Raw genomic sequence first — 22,919 nt, 5'->3', positions numbered from 1 at the left:
ACTCCCAGGGTCACCTCGTCTCAAGTTATTGTGAATGAGAGGCCGCCAGAAGGGCAGCTCCAATGCCTGAGCCGTCATTCAAAAGCACAATCACCGTGTTCTCAGCAACTTCAGGTCCCAGCAACTCCCTGAAAGTGGCCTCCACGCAGTTCCGGAATTTGGTGTAGTGCTCGAACAGACCTCCATCCAATGCTATAACTGATCTCTGCTTCTCCCCGTCCCTAAGGGTATCTCTTCCCGGCTTCTTCAGGATGCTGAATATCCCGGCAGCAGCAAGACAAGCACCTCGAGTGGTGACTATGTCACATAGTTCAACTACAACTTTCATCGTTCTCTAGGTGGTGTCAAATATTGAGGATGGACAAATCAGCATTAACTATAGGGGGACTCAGCAATTCCTAAATTTGGGAAATGAATTTAGGAAAGTGAAGCATTAAGTAGGGATTTATGGATTCAGCTGTAGATAATTGCAGATGAGAGAAAAGAACCATCTTTCATTGTTCCCGGAACATGGGCCATTATATTTGCATTTTAACTCCCAGAATACCCAACCGTCACAATCAATCCACGCTGTAAATGTGGCATTTACTTGCAATTCATATAATTAGAGATTACTTTTTCATTTGTACTAGACAGAACGGAAGTGAAAAAGCGATGCTATTACAGACACCACAGGTATGATATTAAGCTGCAGATAGGCTGATACCTCCAAGATATCGCTCAGTTTTCTCTCACCACCATAAGATCAGGAGACGTGTCATGATGCATGGCAGACATGTCAGGAGTCCTGCAAATTGGGACAGAAGTTTAAGGAAACCCAACCAAAAAGTGCTGATTACTCAGCCATTCTCCACAACGCTACCCTGACAATTTCTCCGAGGTACATGCCAGAAATCAGCTACTCATAAGTCTACCAATAACAACAAAATGATGTTGTACATCTTTCTTAAACTATACATTCATGAGGCACATGAGATAGAAAAAAGAAGTGAAGCCACCTGCTCTCCCGGATTCAGACTCTCGTCATCCAGGGTTTGATCATATTCTGTCAGTGGAAGGTGTGACGACCGGAAGTTGCCCCATTCTATGTTGATAACCTAGAAGGACAAAGATGTTTGATCACCCACCATACATTTGCCATGCTCAGTAAGTTCAATCGACCTTCTTTCAAGCAAAGCATTTTAATTCTGGAAAAGTAATAAATAAATCCAGCAGTATAACAGGACGATCCAGAAATGAGATGAAATCAAGTTTGACAAGTTGATTACAGAAGACCACAGCAAGATTATTGGATCGTTTCTACTTTGATTTGCAATAAGGGGATAGAACAGTCTATGCAACATCATGATAACAATAGAGATGAAGTAGGCTTTGTTTGGTAACACAGAAATTAATGGCTCAAATTTAAGTGCTGGTGACTTTGAGTTCTGAAAATTTAAAAGGAATTTGATAATGCCTGACTCGTGAGCACTGAAAAATGTTAATTTATCATGGAACGTGAACCAAACATGGAGGATTTGGGCATTTATTGATAAAAAATTTCTTCATTGAATTCATTCCTTACTTAATATATCAAGTTTTTGACTAGTTTGTTAGTTAGGCAAAAAGTTGAATGAGCTGAAAGACTTAAGGAGGAAAAAAACTTACCGTTTCTCCCGATTTAGGCAGAGGGCCATGCCACTTGGGAATGGCATGTATCCGCTCAACATAAGCAGCATTGTTCCACTACCCAATATGACAACAGCAACAACATCCCGATTGTTATATCTACCTCCACCCAACGTTCAATTGTATCATTAACCTACATCAACTAAGTAATTTAAGGAATCCTGACTATAAATCACATTTCAAACCAGTTGACAGAAAATGCTAAGCACACAATAGTAGCACCCAATTCTTCTTCCTTTTTTTTCAAATAAATGGTGCCCAGTCCAGATTGATGCCATAGAGATTCGACAAGTTGGACATATAAAAATCTAAATAGATCTCTTTTGGTTTCAGCTAAACAATTAAGAAAAAACTACACTTACCAAAGCGGCCACACGCATGTCAAGGCCCACTCTCTCCATAGCTGTATTCAATTCACTGACGACATCTTCTCCAACCTCCTCAGATATCCATAAGGGAAAGAGAACACAATGGGTCAGATAATAGACATCAGAGTTTGTATAGGCAAGCACATAGGATCTCAGAAAATCAGATGATATGACAGACTCAGTCTTCCATTCATGCTTCTAGGTTAATAGATCGCTTATAAAATGAACCTGTACAAATCCTTATTACACTTGCTTTGCTAAATTTTTTTTGTCATAGGCGAAGGCAATTTTAGAGTTGAACCGCACAAAACCAACAATGGTACAGAGCACTCCCAGTCATTTCTCTACAATCTCCAGTTAGCTCACCCATCTGGTGATATAAGCAAGATCTAACGGAGAGATATGAATAACTCATACAAAGAGATTCTCATATTTCACTGCAATGCAGATATGGAAGACTTAATTCTTATTGGAAGCTACTGGGCAATTTCACAAATGAACTTCAAGTGGCATATTCTCATGTTCTCAAACTTGTTTAACTAAGATAAGAATGGCATGTTTTAGCTATTATCTGGCGCGATTCCTTTTTCTGTCCTACTGAACAGTCTCTAGTATAAATGAGGGCGACGGTCATCTCTTGAAAGAGAGAATTTAAAAACAAGCTTGAAATGAGTGTCATTCGAAAGTGGACCCACATGCATAAGTGGCTGGAGGTGGATGGATCTGCCAGCATGCATCCCTTTCGGATACCAGGATGTAAAAAATAGGCATGACAGCAGTTAATCACAAGACATAGTAATGGAATGAATGTAATAGGCTGTAAAAGACAAGTTAAGATAGTTATTATCACCGCATCTTCTATTGAGAATCCTTTCGTCCATTTAATTAGAGTCCCAGATGCGATCGATGATTGCCTAACCGGAAACGAGAAAGTAAAACCAAGCTCCCTCTGTCTACCAGGGTAAAGATGCGAATCTTCACCTTCTGTAGCAACAGATTTTGCTAATGCCATGGCGATGAAATCAAACAATTCCTATAAGAAAGGAAAGAATAGTTAAAGAACAATAACCCACACGAATTGGTACATCATACGCCTAGATGATGATACCCGATTATTAGCCCACTTTCATTGACATTCCTTGTCATTAGTATCATCACCTAGGCGTATGATGTACCAATTCGTTTATCCTTAAAAAATAAAATAATAAATAATAAATAATAAATAATAGAATTAATCGGGACTTAGATCTTTGGTTTTCCATTTTCTTCTAACTCCAGTTCGCCCAATTAGGCCGATTTAGTCTAAATTTAGTTATGTAAATATTTCAACGTTTTCTAAATATTACGCTTGCTAGATAAGGTTCCTGAGGCGTGCCATCTGACCTCAACTCCCGCTTAATTTGTCGAGGACCCATCATTCTTTGATGAAAGCTTACTATTTTCAAGGGATAATGACATAAATAGTTCTTAAATTTTAGCCTAATGTGCAATGTTGTCCTTATATTTATTCAATGTAATCCCTAAACTTTAATTCAATATGCAATATCATCTATGAATTTTTAATTTTTTTAATATAATTATTATACTTTTAGTATATGTTTGATTTAGTACCTAAACTACAAGAAAATATTCAATAAAATGACAATATTGAGTTTATCGTGACCTAGACATTTGGGTCCCAAAAAAGTACAAAGCAAGCAAACTTGGACAAATTGTTTCCTTTCATACTTTTTTGGGTATTTTCTATTTATAATAAATCAGTTCCAATAAATCATTAAATAAATCACGTGGATCTCATTTGATCTAACTATTTATATGACAAGTGGACTAATGTAGAATATGGTGTATCTCGCAACTTTTCATTTTCTTCGCGCTTAGGTCCGCCCCAATTAGGCCGAGATACCAGAAGCATCCGAGCGGGTGATTTGTTCGGTTTCATAAACTCTGTTTTCCGCGAGTTGGATAATCCCCACAGTTCACATAAACCAAAACAAAGAAAAAACCGAGAACATCTTCCTACATTGCGACTTGTGAGCTGTTCTTTAGCCTATTTAGGTTTTGTCCTGAGTCCACTTTTCGCCAATTTTTTTACCAGGTCCTATTTTTTATTTTTTATTTTAGTTAGCTCTACTCTACTTCTATTTGACTCTTATTTTCAGACTTTTGTCCCGTCTCCTTACAAAGCATGAGAATCGAAACCTACACTTGAAACTAAATCGTCCCCACCCTAACCCTTGAGAAAGTAGAGATTTGAACTTCCTACCTCCCCTTCTATGTTGGAAGAGTGACCACTGAAATAAACCCCAATGATTACCGGGTCCCATTCAATTGGAATTTTTGCGTGCAGTGCCAAAGGGTCATTTTTTCGGTCCACTGTTCAAGAAGTTTATCCATGTCCTCTGTCGAACCTGCAGCCGAACAGGCTGTCTCTTCTCGTCAGTCCGTGTGCCGCCACTCCTCTCCGTGGGCTTAGGGAAAAGCCCGTATCAGTTCTGAATATTAAACTTCGATTTGAGAATATGTAGGGGGAACGGGGAGTGAAAGAGGTGAGATGATTCCAACTAGGTAAGATCTGGCCAAGTCTCAGTCATCATCAAACTAAATGGAATTTACGACTGTAGCATTACTTCATTCTTTGGGGGAAAGGAGAAAATCGAACTACCTACTCACATCAAACGGCGAATTTGACTCGCGATTTCTTGATAAGAAATCATGAGAGGTTCACGCCGTTGCAGCTTGCAGGAGATGCGCATGACCAAGCGGTCGGACGACCGGATGCCAAGGGGGGCGTACGTAGCAAAACATTGGGCCGAGACATCAAATCGAACTCGATACGAATTCGTTGAACGGGTCAAAAAGATCCACTCGAATGGAAAAAAAAAAGGATGGTTCAACAACTCATCAATTGGACCTTCAACTGATTATAAGAAGAGGCCATAATGGGACGGGTCGGGCCTTCAGGATACATTGGCCCATGATTTTTAGGATCTTGCTCCGTAGAAATCGTGACCACTAGCTTTTTTTTTTTTTTTTTTTTTTTTGGTCGAAACTGCTACTATGATTAATACTTCGAAGGCAGATTACAACTCATAGTAAGATCTAAACATAGTATAAGATAAAGTTCATACGGGGGGTAAAGTACCCAATTAGGTGGAAGAGTGCCGATGTTGAAGGATTTGGCAATCCAATCCGCTGCCCGGTTCCCCTGTCGCGGTTCAAACAGTAGCGAAATGTTCTTCATCTGGGCCAGCAGGTATTGACAGTCCAGGATGTGAGGTCGCAAGGCCCAAGGGATCTTACTACGGCCCAAAATGGAGTCCACCACAGGGAGAGAGTCGCTGGATATGTACACTGCAGTTTCAGTTCGCATGTTTGAAGTACTTTCATTCAACTCAGTTCTGTTCTCCTTCAACCACACGAGGGCACGCCGGATAGCTAGGGTTTCACCCAAATTGGCCGATTGGGCGCTGATTTTCTCCGCAAATCCCCCAATACATCTTCCGTCGGCTCCTCCGCAGATTCCAAGAATCGAACTCCTCTCGCCGTGATCCACCCATGAGCAATCCACGTTGATCTTCAGCGTACCCGGCTCTGGAGGTACCCAGCTATGTGGTTTTGCGGTACGTTCTTCCCTCCTTGGCTGTGATTTCTCATATAACTTTTGTAACAATCCCGCTTCGCTGATGAGGTGGTGTTGTTTTACTTGCTTACCTTGAAAAATCAGATTGTTGCGTGCCTTCCATATGAGCCAAAGGGAAGTCGCAAAGATCGCTTTTTGGCTTGCTGACCTGTCCGAGGAGAGGTAATCACATACCCATTGATCTACTCTTGTGATAGCTGTTGGGGTAACATCTATTTCAACATCATAGATCAGCCAGATGTTTTTTGTCCATTGACACAGGATAAATAGGTGTTCAGATGATTCTGGCCACTGATGGCAGAAGGGGCAAGTGGGCTCAGGTATGATTTTCCTCCGGTATAGATTGATTCGTGTTGATAGACCTTCATTACATAGACTCCACATGAAGTGTCTGACTCTGGGGTTGATTTGGAGATGCCATATTTCTTTCCATAGTCTTTTCGGAGCTTGATATGAGGATGGCGCCTGTTGTCTTGTGGTTGCTGATGTTTCTATTCTAAGTTGCTGGTATCCACTTTTAACATTATAGTTCCCCGAGTAGTGCCCTATCCATATCAGACGATCTGGTCCGGGGAATAATGTTGAGTGTGGTTTGCTGAATCTCTTCTGATATAGGGCTGTTGAATATCTCTTGTATAAGTTGATTCTTCCATGTGCGTGTGTTTGTATCGATGATATCTGCCACACATTGGGGGTCGTTTATGTTTGCTGGTCCCCCAATTGGTCCAGACATTAGCCACCGATCCTCTCTCAAGTTGATAGATTTACCATCGCCAACTTCCCATTTTAGATCGGGCCTTAGGGCATCTCGGCCTACTAGAATACTTTGCCAACCCCATGATGGTCTGGCACCCCTTGTAGCATTCCATAGATTACCATGAGGGAAGTAGAGGCCTTTAAAGATTCTGCTCCATAAGGCCTCGGGAGCTTGATCTAGTCTCCAGGCTTGTTTCCCCAGCATCGCCTTGTTAAAGTCCACAAGGTCCCTAAATCCCATTCCCCCTTGCTCCTTTCTCTTCTTCAAAACTTCCCAACTATTCCAATGAACACCTTTTTTTGCTGCATTGCTCTTCCACCAGAAAGCTGAAATTTTTCTTTCAATGGCTCGACAAATGGATAAAGGAATTTTAAAAATATTCATGGCATATTGGGGTAGAGCCTGAACAACTGTTTTTATTAATATTTCTCTCCCCGCCTTTGATATTAGCTGCTCTTTCCATCCCTCCAGTTTTCTATCCACTCGCGCCATGATCCAATTAAACATCTGTTTTCTAGTTTGTCCCCAATCTGATGGTATCCCCAAGTATTTTCCGGTTTTTTCTAATATAGGGACCCTCATTTCAGCTGCCATATTTCTTTTCAAATCCTATGGACAACTTGCCCCAAAGAACAGCCCAGATTTATTGAGATTAATCAACTGACCAGATGCGAAGCAATAACAGTTCAGTATATTTGCAAGATTCTGAGTTTCCCTGATTGTTCCATCCAGAAAAAAGATAGCATCATCCGCGAAGAGTAGGTGGGATAAAGTAGGACACTGAGAATTCAGTTTAATACCTTTTAAGCTCCCGTATGTCACAGCCTTGTGCACCATGTTAGAAAGAACATTGGCTAGAATTATGAAGAGATAAGGTGAGAGAGGATCCCCTTGTCTAATGCCTCTAGTTGGCGCGAAACTTTCTCCTGCTTCCCCATTAATTAGGATGCGAAATTGAGCCGAGGAGATGCAAAATCTGACCAGACTAACCCATTTCTCGTTGAAGCCCATCTTTTCCATACAATCACAAAGAAAGTCCCACTCAACTCGATCGTACGCTTTCTGCATATCCAGCTTCAGCTTCGCTTGGAATTTTTGCGTCGTTTCCTCACTCTAAGTTGATGCGGGACTTCTTGAACTATGAAAATATTGTCCTGTATTTGGCGGCTTGCAACAAATGCACTCTGTTCTTGGGAAATATTGGATGGAAGCCAAGGTTTGAGTCTGTTTGCCATTACTTTAGTGATCACTTTGTAATTAAAATTACACAAACTGATGGGTCGGAATTCAGTAATGCTCTCGGGGTTGGCCACCTTGGGGATAAGTGTGATAAATGTCTCATTTAATATTGGATCAAAGGACCCATCTCTAAAGAAAGAGTCTACCATTTGGAAAATATCTTCCTGAATAAGATGCCACTGACTTTGATAGAAGAGGCCACTCAAACCATCTGGTCCTGGGGCCTTAGATGCCCCCATTTGGAAAACAGCCTGCTGCACTTCTTCCTTTGTAATTTGGCTTATCAACATGTCGTTCATTTCTTGAGAAACAACCAGCGGGCACTGCTCTAGGATTGGCTGGTAGTATCTAGTCCCCACAGATGAATATAGATCTTTATAATAGCTTGTGATATGCTGTTTGATAATTTGAGGTTCACGGCTCCATACATTCTCCTCAAGCCGTAACATACTGATTTTGTTTCTTTGTCTTCTTTGAATGGTTGTTGCATGAAAGAATTTCGTGTTCTGGTCCCCCCATTTGAGCCAATTAATTCTGGATCTAATGCCCCAATACATTTCTTCCTGACGCCATAGAGTGCCCAATTTCTCAGTTATTCTGTTATATTCCTCCCTCATATTTGTCTGGTCTGTACTGTTTGTTATCTGAGTAAGCTGGTTTCTGAGTTGATCAAGTTGTATTGATGCATTTTTAAATGCTTTTCGGCTCCACTTTCTCAATGCTTGGGTCACTTGTTCTGTCTTCTTAACCAGGTATCCTTGCTGGCCATGGGATTTCTTCCATGCCTTCTCCACTACATCGCACACTCGGGGTGATCTAGCCAGTAAGCTTCGAATCTGAATAATCTTTGCTGTGTCTTTTTAAGTGAGTGTAAGCATAATAGGATAGGGCCATGATCAGATCCTATGGCTGGATATGCTAAAGCTTCAGCATTAGGGAAGAGAAGTCTCCATTCTAAATTGCAAAGTGCTCGATCAAGCCGTTCTTTGACTAGATCCTCTCCTGCCCTGTTATTTGTCCACGTGAATGCACACCCCCTACTTTCCATATCTATTAAAGAGCATGAATCAACAAATTCCCTAAATGTCATCATTCGAAATTTTTCCACTTGACGTCGACCCACCTTCTCCCAATTATATAACACTTCATTAAAGTAACCTAAGCAAAGCCAAGGTAATGATATCATACCGTGTCTAGCTCGAAGTAGGTTCCAAAGAGAGACTCTCTCTTGAAAATTAGTAGAGGCATGTAGGAAGGAAATCTTCATTTGAACTCCAGTACCAGCATCTGTGCATACAATATCAATCATATCCGAACTGCTATACTCCACTGTGATGTGCACCGACTCATCCCAAAATAAGACCAAACCCCCCGCAATACCTATAGGATTTATAGCAAACATAGATGAATACTTAAGTCTTTTTTTGATTTTTTCAACCACCTGGAATTGATTCTTCGTTTCCATAAGAAAACCAGATTAGGTCTCTCACGAGCCACTAAGGCTCGAAGGTGCTGGACTGTCAAGGGAGAGCCTAAACCTTGACAGTTCCAGCTTAATACTTTCATGGCTTTCTTGGTGGCTTATTAGGGCTAGCCACCAGAGCCCCTGCTGATTCGCCTTCCCATATTTGAATGGGTGTATCCAGCAGCTGATCCATATCATCAAGAGTCGTTAGTGAGACCCTTTTTTCATAAGGGGCAAATCTTTTGAGTTTTTTGGGTGGTTGTTGCTTTGAACCAGATTTGACTACCCTTATATCTTGCATTAAACGCCCCTTTGGCTGTCCCGAACTCTGCTGAATTCTTTTCCCTCTCTTCTGTGCAGCATACTCATCCATAACTGACACTTCTGAAATTAACTGTGTGGCAGGGTTGTAAATCACCAGGGCTTGGCCACCTTCAGAAGAACTCTTCCTATTCGATTCCTCATCGACGGGATAACGGGGGTCTCGGGAACCATCTCATCCTCGTTAAGGTAAGATCTATCTCACCATAAAAATATCCCAACAAGGGCTGGAATTTTTAACCTCGGCTTTCAACCAAGAACCATAGCGCCCGGGTTTATCTTGTGGAAGTCCAGAATCTTCATATGGTATGGTCGGACAATAGTTAGCGTAGTGACCAATGTAACCGCATGAATAACAAAAGTGCGGTAGTCTCTCATATTTAAAGTCTATCCACCAATTACGATCCCCCACATGGATAATCGTTCCAGTTTTAAGAGGATGCAGCAGATTTAACCTCACTTTTGCTTTACCGATCTTCCGAGATCCATTGTTTCTCGCATCAATTCTGACTTCCTCCACCTCTCCCATTTTTCCAGCGATCTTTCGGATACACTCCTCCGCCAATGCAGCTCTTGGAAGTCCCATCAAATGCACCCAGAAAGAGCAATGATTAAATTCATAGCAGTGCTCAGGAACGATAGGATCCCCTTCCTGTAATACTAACAGATTGCTTGAAAAAGACCAGGGGCCTGTTTGGAGTATTCTTCTCTGATCTTCCGCTGACTTAAAGGAGAAAGCAAAGAAACCCTGTTGTATTACCTCACATCTAACTTCATCAACCTTCCAGGCCTTCTTCATGGTTTCCCAGAATGCTTGAAAATTAGCATTTGGTTTCGAAAATAATTTCCCATATAACAGATATTCATCAGGCTGTTTATCTCTCGCAGGAATATGAGCATTCAGTTCAGTTATGTCATCCCCAGTCCATAGATCGCCCATTCTTTGACAAAGGGCTAGCAGTCGGAGCTGGTTTTCCTGGGTACCCTCCATGCAACTAAGAAACAGAGACCTCCGAAGATGAGGAAGATTCCGTGGGTTTCAAAGTCTAGTAAACAGGAAAGGGTTGGTTGGGAGTGAAGGGAGTTCTATTCCAGGAATACCCCATATTAGGTTTGCAGAGAGCTCAATATCCATATTAGGGTTTGGGAACAAGTTTTCAAAGATTATAATCAGGGGAGTAAATTGGGGCACCACACACTCTTTGATGGATGCGAATCAGGTTGAAGAAACGAAGCAGTCGTCACCCATCGGGATGGAGGAACACGCACCTTCAGCGAGGGAGAAAACCATCGACGACAGGAGGGATATCACGGTGACGAGAGGAAAAGGCATCTTCCATTGCCAAGAAAGGATCCGTGATGAGAGAACGAAGGAACCATCACCCACTGGGATGGAATAGCGCTCACCTTCAGCGAGGGGAAAAGCCATCGATGGCAGGAGGGACGTCACCATGACGGGAGGGAAAGGCGTCTTGCTAGTCAATCTTTCTCGAAGCAATACGGTCAAATCGCCGTTGCATGCTTCACTCGAGCTTATGAAATCATCATGGCAAATTGCCCCCAATGTAAATTAGCATGAGCAGTTTCAACTAGTGAATCCTTTTAAGAGTAATTTGTTGATGATCTTAAATATGTATATGGATCCCTAATTTGATTAGATCCTAACCCTTTTTGATTTCTTTAGTGCACCTAATTTATAAAAATGGAAAAAAAAGGGAATTGTTCGAGCGATGTAAAAACCACCCATCTAACCTGTATTGTGGACATGAAGCAAGAGTGATGTCTTCCGTTCATCCTCATGTTGTCATAAAAGTCAAGCTTTTGACCTTTCCTTTTAAGGAATAGAGAACACGAAATACTCATTCATGACAGGACAAAATCCACGTCAGAGTCCACCGGAGATTAGTATCGTCATTGACAATTTGACGTCTTAGCCGAGAGAGAGGCGCGGCATAGAATCTATTTACGTTTTTGCACAGTTTAATCCCACTTTAGTTGGGTCTCAAGTTCTCACCAATTAGGCTCCTCAGTCGCAAACACTGGAAATGTTTAGGATTGCATTGCAACTTAATCTACTTTCCCATTCTAATTAAATGCATCACGTTCAAAGGGGCCAAGAGGTCTCGTCGGAAGCATTTTTCCTTGGATGCCTCGCCTGAAGTAGATTGGGTAAGGCCGAGAAGCGAACTCCAAACTTCATACTTTTCGACCATTGGCCATCTTGTAACCTTTTTGAAGCAATATACTAAAATCATCATTGCGTAGGCCTACTTGAGTTTATGGCGCTAGAATCGTACGGATGTATACTTGACTAGGAGCCGGGTTCATAAGCTATTCACCAGTTGAATATGCGGCACATTATATCTATACAGAAAATGCAAATCGATATGAACAATTTCAACTATTAAGTCCTTTCAAAGATAAGTTGTTGATGATTTTAAGGATGTTTTTGTTTACGTAATCTGACTAGATCCAAACCCCTTTTGATTAAAGCACCTCATATACTCGAGTGACTTAAAAGGCACCCACTTGGGAAATTTCCTTTTTACGAAGCACCCCATGTCACGTCCAAAGATCAAAGGCATTGGATCCCTTTTTTTTTCAAAGAATGGAGCTGTTCATATGCGTCAGTCGTCACCCCGCACCAAGATCCCTTTCATAGGCATGACCTCGAGCCAAGAGTCAACTGCCTTTTCATCACTGACGATTCTCATCAGTTTCCCACCACTGAAATCACTTCTTATGATTAATTTTTCCCATTTCCATAATGAATGCATCTCAGGACGACATGAACATAACAGAAATGATGGTAGAGATGGACGATATGATAATTATTGAGAATTACTGGATCTGAAATGATATGATTAAACTTGTTTTAGCTCTACTGGTTATGACGGGTTACAAAAATGCCAACAACATAGCTTTTCATATGTGCCAATGCTTAATAAGTGCAAGTCACATAGTTTGATCTCATTGACTAATTTTCAATATTTTTAGCCTGCATATTGGCTGTTTATAGCATGTAACTGCTATATCTCCACCCAAAAAAAAAAAAAAAAAAAACCTGCAATTGTTTTGGTGAAATGAAATGAAAGACAACTTCTCTTAATTTAGTCTTGTGAGTAGTATGCTTTCTGGAAAAGAGGAAGAAGAAGAAAGGAGAAGAGTGTCTTCTTCATGAATTAAGAACATCTACTTATGATGGATAATGCAAAACAATTTCTATTGCATGGTGAACTTAGGCAGCTAATTAGGTCGTGTTAAGGCACTATTGCCAGACGATTAAGCAGATCTAGGCGCACATTTACTTTAAGTGCATTATCACCTTTAACATATAAAAGCACTATTTTTCATTTGGAAACAATGTACCAACCGCATCAATTTTTTACAGTCTATTCAATTGCTTTAGCAGTCTCCACTCCTGCAAACTTCATAATACATATGCTTAAGCTTTCTCATTCGTTTCTAACTACATTGCAAATCCCAAACTTTGTCTAGGAAAGATGACTTTTCTAGCCCAAGTCAGTCAAATGTTCCTCCTACGAACCAAATCATGGACCCTCTAAATAGATGTTCTCTTGGCTTGGGAGAGCTATTTCTAACCGATCATAGTTTGGTGCAATCTAACTGCAAGATTTCATGAATCCAATCAAAAAAATAGATCTGAAATACGAACAACACGCGTCATGGTGCAGGATTTGAGGCGGTCATGATCATGCCGTGAGGGTTAAAACTTCGTGGTCCAAATTGGAAAATGGCGGTCAAGCATTGCATCAAAAGAGGAGAAATTTCTATTGACAAATCGAAAACACCTCTAGAAAAACTTGAACAGATTAAGGACATTTGTTGAATTTCCCACGAAAGTTTGGACCAATCCTAATAGTGCACGACATAGTAATTTCATTTTTATAAAAATATAGCAAAATTAGACTTTTTGGAGTAAAGTGAATAGAGTATTGCGTGTTCCCGGGAGAAATGGCAAAGTCCAATATAATGCATCACATCGTCGAATTCTTCCCATTGATTTGGTGAAACAAAACAAAAATCGATACTGCACATATGAGGTTGGAAGTAATCAGTCTATTGTGGATTGACTAAATCGTGGAAACCCTAGTGTTTTCATCTCATTGTGTTTGCGATTATTTACTTAGATCACCAGCGGAGATTTCTTTTTTGAGGTCAAGATGCAAAGGTTGGGGAGCGCTCATCTGAGTTGATAGTACCTAGTGCTGCTGCCTGGAAAATCATAATGGAACCGTCAAACTTCATCTCTTTCGACGCCTAGTTTTTTTTTTTTTTTTTTTTTGACTAATTCGACGCCTAGTTGTCAAGTAACTTTTATCATATGGGACTCAGGAGCGGCCGCGGATCTTTGGTGGAGATTTTGGGCCCCACCAGATGGCGATTTTAGGCCGTGTGGAGACGTACATGAATCGAAGTCCTAACTATCGAGAAAAAAATATTAAAAAAAGAATGGAAGTCCTAACCAGCATCTTCGCCTTCTCTTCAGAGAGTCGAGCTTCGTGTCATTTACAAGAATGTGCATTTGCATGTCCCAGGGACCATCATCTCTTTCTACACGATTGTCTTTGCTTCACATGGGGTTTGGATCGGATTCCCGTACTGCCCCCACAAAAAACAACCCACCACTGAATTGATTTGCAAAATTCTCAGTAAAAATCATCTTATTTAATTACGACGTAACTATGATTTCTATTCAATTTTTTTTTTTTAAATCCCGGCTCCTTTATCTCAAATTAGAATCTTAAGAGTATAAGATGAATAATTATAATTAAAAAAATTCCAATTGGTTGATTATCTGGAAAGCCCACACCCTACAAAACACGTTTGAAAGCTAAATCTAATCCAAAGCGCCAGATAAGCGAAATCAGACTGATACCATCCAGCATTTTGCTTGCTTTGCCTTGCGTTACAAGATCCAATCATCTTTCCACCTACTCCAAAACGGTGTCCCCGGTCAACAGTGTATTCTAGTTCTCCCTCAATTTCCTCGAAGGTGTGGGACTGGGTGGTAATCCCGAACTCACATAAATTATGATAATGGCGATACAAAAGCCCCGCAATTACTGAGAAGATATTTCCTCGACTTAATTTATAAGCAATGGGATGGATAAAATTAATCACAATATAATTATTCAGGATAAGTGCACTAAAACTTATCATGAAAGTATAATTAAATGCTAAAACTATAAAAAAAAAATGCAATTAAGTTGTACAATTTATCATAAAAGTATAATTGAGTCTTAAAATTTTTTAAAAATACAATCATATATTAAAATTTATCAAATTTGTCCAATCAAGTCCTTTCATTGAGTGCATTTTTTTGAAAATTGTAGGTCGTGAATGCACTTTCGTGACAAAAAATTTTCTACTTATTGTTTTATTCTCTATGACTTTACTACAAATGGACATTAGAATTCCAACTATCTTGACTAGTAGAATAGTGTGATTGTTGAGGCTCTGTTACATTAGTTGATACTATGTGGGTAGGTGTTTTCTTTAATTACCATCGGGTTTTTCTGCTTTAGCATATACTAGATGCCCCTTATCTGTCATATATTAAGGTCTCAAAATGCATTTAAATGTGCTATATGACAGGGGTAAGACATTTACATGTTTAACTAAGCATGTCTAAGCATGTCAATGATAGTAACTTATATAGTACGCACTTGCAACTTCTTAGAAGTGTTGGCAGCTTTTGCGTTGATAACTTTCACTATTGAATTAGTAAGTTTTGAAAGCATGGAAGCAAAGCGTCTGATATGGTCTTAGATGAATTCCTTCCATGCATCATGTGACATCCTAAATTTTCGACCCCATATCGATAAAATGAAATGGGCTTTTACCAACGCGCCTATGATCCTTTTTTTCTAAGCTGATCACTCATGAGTTAACAAACCTATTAGGTGAAGCCGTTAAGGGATATAATCGCTATAAAATCCCTAAAAACTACCTGGTAGGTTGGATTGTACTAAAATTACGTCCGGTTGATTTTAACCACGAAATTGAACTCGGTTTCGGGAATCGAACGTTTGAGCATGTCACGATTTATTTTTACTTACTTGTCTCATCTTTTGAAGAAATTTCGTCGAGCCAGGAATTTTGTGGAAAAATCAAATTCGGCAAATTGAAATGGTGGAAATTCGGATGGACACCTTTGAATGAATTTTTTGCCACCAATTTGTTTTGTTTTGTGGAGAAAATTGTGGAAATTCGTATGGCAGCTTCAAGGGGATTTCTTGGTCACCAAATTGGCTTGAATTGTTGAGGAATTGAATGCAAAACCAAGGGAAATCCGTAGGGCTGCTAGGCTGCTAATTTTTAGCCTTCAAATTGGCTTGAATTGTGAAGAAATTGGAGGGAAATCAACCATTGGTTGCTGCCTTGACCTTTGGGGAGGCTGAAGACTTTGTTGGTTGCACTCAAGTGGAAGATATTTCAAATGGCTGCCCATTGGTTGCTTGGTGGACTTGCTTGGCTTCTTGTCCCCTCCCCCCCCCCTCGTTCCCCCTTGAATGTGCGACTAGCCCCTCCTTCCTAGTAGAACAGCTTCTACTTCTGCTTTGCTTCATCTTCTTTTTCTTTCATCTTCTTCTTCATCCTCAATTTTTCTTCTTCATCTTCCTCCTGGTTTTGATGCTGCCCCTACATAGAACCGCCACTTCCATCCATGTCGTAAGCCGACAGCCACAACCAGCCAAACCAACCAATCCAGTGTCCGCCCGCCTCAACTAGAAGCCGCGACCAGCTCCACACGCCACTCGACCAGGCCGCCCGCTCGCCCGAGCCAGCTGCTCATCCACCTAACTCCACCGTCGCTGCCTCCAGCCGCCCGTCCGCCTCTCCTCCGCCTCAGCCCGTCGCCATCAGCTCAATCCAACCACCACCAGCTCTAGAACCGAAGCCAACAACAAGTAGTGAGGCTTGCAAGGCTTTTTCAACCTCTTCCGGCCCTCTGTTGGAGTCGCCGTTGACACGGGATCTCACCGCCTTCGTGCCGCCGTCACTGTGGACCCGTCAACTTGCTAATCCGATGAGTTAACTCCATCATTTTTTATTAGGTTGTTAATTATACTTATGAGGTTAGATTAGTGTTAATTAGCTTGATTAGATTTGTATTAAGTTAGATTAGCCTTAAGTTGGATTAGTGCAAATATAGTTTGATTAGATTAGTCTTAAGATGGATTATTATTAATCTAATTGATTATATTAGCACTAATAAGGATGGTTTAGTCTAATTTAGTAGATTTCCCTCGGATTTGGTTACTAGACCCTTGCCATTTGCCATTTTTGTGAATCAAAATATGTTAGACATTTTCAGCTATGACATATATTTTAGCCAAGATTTTATGGATTTAAAATAATAAGATTTCTACTTCATTAAAAACAAAACAGAACCTCTGTTTTTGCTGGAACTTGTGACATTTCGGTGTTCAATGGATTTTTATCAACCTTAAGTTCGAATTTCGAAAGAGTTCCATCACAAAAGTTGTTTATTACATCTTTTAGTTTAACATAGTCAAATTTTAGATCTAAAAGACAAGTTTTAGATCTCGAACCAAACTGGTTTTGGAAAACATGATTTCTGTAAACGGACATAGTTTTTGTAACAGTTTTGGTGATTTACTACTCTTAATCTAGAAGAATTTGGGTCAATATATCTTCATAAAAAATATTCATTTAAGTGTCATTTATTACTTATTCAAATTTGAGAATTTTCTGAACTCGTTTAGTTAGGTTCTTGAATTTAAACTTGAAGACGCGCGAGTAGCCAGGTTTCTGCCGGTTAGGACCAGTCGTGGTTTTGTGGTTATTCTTAGTATAGTGCTTGTTGGATAGTGTATATTTGGTGATATGGTTAGTTTGTGGCATGCTTAGAACTTATGCGTGATGATATGTGATTATGTGATTATGTGATGACTATTGAAAGATTATGTGTTGTGTTGGGGAAATCAAATGTATTGTGAGTGAAAGGGCTAGTAATAATACCTAGAGTAGGGTGAATAGGTGTGAACAAAAATCTTTGCAAAGTTCAATAGAAATAATTTACCTTTAGAAAATCACAGACAAATTCAAATTTTAGCGATTAGATAAAACTTCAAACAAAAAAAAGGAGTTAAACTTAAACAATTAATTAGAGATACGAATTAAAATAAAGGAGTTTAGGGAAGAGACTAAGAACACAAGGTTTATAGTGTTTTGGCTTAGATCAAGTCTACGTCCACTCTCCCGCACTGACAGCCCACTAGCTGGATTCCACAAAGAATCAAAAGAGATTTTGCAACTTTGTGATCTCGACTTCTCGATGAAGAGTCTCTACTGGTCTCTCACAAAGTCTCACTATGAGTTTCTCTCTTTTGTATACAACTTTGAGCTTAGTGAATGGAATAATAAGGAACTAGGAAGCTTCAGACTTTGAAATTTTTCTTTCACACAAGAGAGTCCACCTTAAATACTCCTTCATGTCTTATTGACCGTTGGCACTTTCCAAATGAATTCTTCCAATTTACCCGTTGGATAGAATCAATCAAGGAGATCTCGAGTCATTTGATGATTTGTGATGAAAGTTCGTCAATCATATTCGCCCATACAATCAAGATCTTGGTTTCCATAAGTAAAACATTCCAAGTTTACTCGTCTTCCAAAAGATTTAAATATCGGAATTTATTCCAATAAAAATAATCAATCATGTAGGTGCTAAATCCAGCCATAAAGTCATCCATAAACTATACGAATCGAATCATTGAAGAAATAAAAATAATATCATATTTTGATAAGTCTTCATTCTTCAATTTAGAAACTGTCAATGTGAGCAGACTTTGAACTTAAAGTCTAGCAGTCTTTAGACTTTGACACTAAAGTCCGGAAGTCTTCATACTAGACTTTGGAAATGTTTTGTCAACTTCAAAACAGTTAAAGAGTTTTCTCCAACAATGAGCGAGTAAATGACTAAGTTCTACATGGCGACTTAAATCACATGAGAGCCACCTCTAGAGCCTTGTACTACTCTCATGCATAGTAGAAAACTAAGTGCTACACGATAACGTAATTTCGTGTGAGCTATCTCTAGAGCCTTGGATTATTGCTATACGTGGTCAAGAGCTAAGTGTTACATGATAGCGTAACTTCATGGGAGCCACCTCTAAAGTCTTGAGCTATTATTTTTTATGTGATCAAGAGCTAAGTGCTACACGATAGCGTAACTTCATGGAAGTCACCTCTAGAGCCTTGAGTTTGAATATTGAGTGTGGATTGAACCATCGAGATGAGACATCTGAGTCTGATTATGGGACGAAATTGTGTAACACGAAATGAGACGTGTTATAACGATTTAGCCTTATAATCAAGACCTTTGTGAATATTTGATGAGTGATATAAAGTGTTCTAATTATTGTTTACGCGTGCTGCGTTTATAAATGCATATGAGATGCACTAATGTGCAGGAAGATGCTGAGGCGAGGTAAATACTATATGGTGCATGTTTAGGCTACTTCTAGGTGAATTCTTATCCTAATTGGGGTTTAGGGTGTTGATTCGCTGAGATTTATTCTCACCCTGTCGTGGTTTAAATATTTTCAGGTCCCTAGTGTGGAGAACCCGGAGCTTGAGGTTAAAGGGTCTGAAGCATAGGTGGCTTAGTAGACAGACTGGTGTATATAAACCTATAGGTTGAATCTAATATGTTATAAAGTGTGATTTTTGAAATTTGGTTGTCTTGCTTTTTTATCCTATATTTGTTGTTGTCCGGATATATATTAAAATTTCACCTCCGCGTGTGCATAAAATGAAAAGGGTCGACGACGCGTCCTGGGAACGTCACAATTTAGTCGACCGCCGAAGGATGTGCCCGTGTCCGGGGTTCGGGGCGTGACACATCAAGCTCATTAGGACCATCAATCACAGACCTCAGGATGTGTTGGAGCTAGCAATGAGGATTGGTTTAGTTCAATCATGTCGGGGCTCGATATAAAACCTGGCAATAATCAAAGAAAGCACCTAGTGTATTTTCATGACTCGGCTTCCTCCGCTTTGCACGTTCACAGGCACTTGAAGCATGCCATGGGCATTTTTCTGCTGTTGAGATCTGTAATAATATTCTTCATAGTCTATGATGATATCCTCTCTCTCTCTCTCTCTTTCTCTCTCACTCTCTCTGTGACCAACCCATCTGTAGCAATGAAATTGTGGCTACCGCATTTGAATTGGGTGGCCCAGTTCTCCTGTTCTCCTGGACTTTACTGCGATTGGACGGTAGATTACAGCTATCTTAACAAGAGCGTGACTGTTGAGGCTCTATTAGGCATGCCTGGATGACGAGCGCATTAATTGGTATTGCATACAAGTGAGTGATACTTTATTTGATCTTTGCTGGGGTTTTCTGCTTGAATATCCACTAGAGGCTCATTATCTAACATATAATAAAGTCTTGAAGTGCATTTAAGCGTGTCATGAACACATTTATATGAGCGCATTAATTGGTACTGTATATCTTATACTTTACAATTTGTCTGTGACTCTAAATTATTACAAATGATCTAATAGCATATGTTGTAATGGTTACTGTTATGTGACTGTTCTTCCTTTTCTCTTCTTAAAAAAAAAAAAAATTAAAGGTGATCTAAGAGAGGTCACCATCCATAAATATGAACAGAAATATATTCGCTACGTGTGGTTACATAGGTTTGAGGACAGTTGAAATTGCATAGGCAAGATTGGCCACCACCTAATAAAGTCCGTCTTTCGACCAAAAAATTAAATAAATAAATTCTGTCATATTTCCATCTTTCCCTACTTTCTTCTCCCCGGCTTGCTCTGCTTGGGGCATTATCATTTGCTCTTTGACTCTTCCCCTCTTTCATCCGTCCAATGAGATGAGACATTAGTGGGAAATGGAAAAGAACAAAAAGGAACAAATGCAACCACACTTAACATCTTAGGACCCACCGAATTTTAGCACTTTCAAACGATGTTAAAAACCCGGGAGTTCTGCCGAGCAATACACAAGCAAACAAACACTTTTTGCTTCATGTTTTATCATCTTAGGACCCACCAAATTTTAGCACTTTCAAACGAGGTTAAAAACCCGGGAGTTCTGTCGAGCAATACACAAGAAAACCAACACGTTTTGCTTCATGTTTTGAGTTGATAGATATCTAGCTCCAACACCGGAGAGTCTCTCTAACGAGAAAAAAAGACTCTGAACCACCTCCAATTATGCCGAGACTAACCTCATCACCTCCTCATATTCACTTCTTCTACATCCCCTGTCTCGTCTTCCTCTGCTCCCTCTCCCATGTTGCAGAGCCTCAAATCCAAGATCAAGAACAGCAAGTCCTGTTGAAGCTGAGGCAATCCTGGCAGGACCCATCTTCCCTCGACCACTGGGTCACCTCCAATTCATCCTCCCACTGCACATGGCCTGAGATCACCTGCCAAGATGGCTCCATCACCGAGCTCAATCTTGTCAACCTGAACATAAATTATTTGATCCCCCATTCATCTGCGACCTCAAGAACCTGAACAAGCTCGATCTCTCCTACAACAATATTCATGGAGAGTTTCCAACATTTAAAGGGCTCAAATGTTTTAATCCAGGAGCACCACACCCCCTTCTTCTTCAAGCCGACCAAGGCCTATCAGGTTGATATGTCGGTAAAGGGGCTAAAATAATTTTCGAGGAGCACTTTCCTTGGTAGCCCCATCTGAATTAGATTGTGCGCGACGAGAATCAAACTTTTTGATTTCTTGACCACTGGCTTGCTAGTTAATCTTTCTCGTAGCAATACGGTCAAATCGCCGTTGCATGCTTTACTCAAGATTCAAAGGTTGGCCATTTGACTCAGACATTACCAAAAAAGGAAAAAAAAAAAAAAAAAAAAAGCACCAGGACCAGCGGGAATCAATCAGTCCAGATCGTTGTCTGGCCGATCTAGAAGGAACGTAAGACCCGTTCTGGGGGTTGCAACAACTACAAGAACGGTACGTTAGTCTAAACAACAGTCACTTCTTTTTCATGGAGACTAAAAAGCAAAGGCTTATTTTTTCTGCTTGAATGAAAGTTTTTGTCAAATCAGACATGATTACAAATCGATCATGTGATCACTCGGGACAAACAGACTTAATAGACACCCTTGACTACATAATTTTCAGTAGTTTTAGAGCTTCATTATGCTATGCAACAATTTATGGAACCCAATTACATCTCTTTTTACAATTTTTTTCAATTTTTGCTTAACATTTCTCTTGGCTCTGACAATGTCCTCGTATACAGATTTTATTAGGCAGTTTTGCTCAGCTCCAATTCCAAAAGTGAGCTACCTTGAGTCGATGAAGGAAAGATTTATCCCAAACTGATACCCGATGGTGTATTTACCCCAAAGTAACTTCCATCTCACAAAAAATCTTAAATTGATGTCTCATAGCACATTTACTTTTAACTCATTTTCATCGTGTAACTTTGCTACATGTGGTTACATAGGTTTGAGGACAGTTGAAATTGTATAGGCAAGATTGGCCACCGCCTAATAAGGTCCGTCTTAACCGACAAAAACATAATAATAATAGTAAGGTCCTTTTCGACCAAAAAATTAAATAAATAAATTGTCAAATTTCCATCTTCACCCTACTTACTCCTCCCCTGCTTGCTCTGCTTGGGGGACTGTCATTGGATCTTTGACTCTTCCCCTCTTTCATCCGTCCAGTGAGATGAGACATTAGTGGTGGGAAATGGAAAAGAACAAAAAGTAACAAATGCATCCACACCCATCATCTTAGGACCCACCAAATTTTAGCACTTTCAAACGAGGTTAAAAACCCGGGAGTTCTGCCGAGCAATACACAAGCAAACCAACACGTTTTGCTTCATGTTTTGAGCTGATAGATATCTAGCTCCAACACCAGAAGGTCTCTCTAACCAGAAAAAGACTCTGAACCACCTCCAATTATGCCGAGACTAACCTCATCACCTCCTCATATTCACTTCTTCTTCCACATCCCGTGTCTCGTCTGTTGGAGAAATCCTCGTGAAGAGTTTTGAAGTTGACAAAATGTTTCCGTCAGTCTAGTCTGAAGGTCAGCAGACTCTGTTGGTTAAAGTCTGAAGACTTCCGGACAGCCGAGACTCAAGACTCAAAGTCTATCCTCATTGACAAAGTCACGATCCGTTGAAGAAAGGTTATCCCGAACCGGATGTTTTGTTCAGGATTTAACCTTATCATCGGAGAAGATCTCGTGGTTGGAGAAGACGTATCGAGAATCCTTTGATTGATCAAGATTGATTCAATGACTGAAGATTCGATGATTGTCTAAATATTATTGGAAGGTTCTACTTATGGAAACCGAGATCCCGATTGTATGGGCGAACAGATTGATGGGCTATCAACACGTTCCTTTAATAGCTCGAACGATCTTCCTAATTGATTCCGTCCAACGGGTAGATTG

At 40.1% G+C, this 22,919-nt stretch overlaps 2 long non-coding RNA genes across 2 annotated transcripts; one reads left to right on the top strand and one right to left on the bottom strand.

Moving 5' to 3' along the window:
* Positions 1 to 706: 706 nt before the first annotated feature.
* On the bottom strand, positions 707 to 1,728 carry LOC104416663. The gene is made up of 3 exons (XR_005549410.1): positions 1,648 to 1,728; positions 999 to 1,097; positions 707 to 787 (listed from the first exon to the last, which is right to left on the bottom strand). It is a non-coding gene; the product is annotated as an uncharacterized LOC104416663 (long non-coding RNA).
* A 3,838-nt stretch (positions 1,729 to 5,566) lies between these two features.
* LOC104428133 lies at positions 5,567 to 8,472 on the top strand. The gene is made up of 4 exons (XR_005550072.1): positions 5,567 to 5,656; positions 5,761 to 5,838; positions 5,938 to 5,996; positions 8,425 to 8,472. It is a non-coding gene; the product is annotated as an uncharacterized LOC104428133 (long non-coding RNA).
* Positions 8,473 to 22,919: the final 14,447 nt, after the last annotated feature.

The sequence above is a fragment of the Eucalyptus grandis genome, chromosome 3 (genome assembly GCF_016545825.1).
Source record: "Eucalyptus grandis isolate ANBG69807.140 chromosome 3, ASM1654582v1, whole genome shotgun sequence".
NCBI classification, from domain to species: domain Eukaryota; kingdom Viridiplantae; phylum Streptophyta; class Magnoliopsida; order Myrtales; family Myrtaceae; genus Eucalyptus; species Eucalyptus grandis.
Note: the sequence above shows the minus strand (reverse complement) of the source record. Positions and strands in the feature narration are given on the sequence as shown.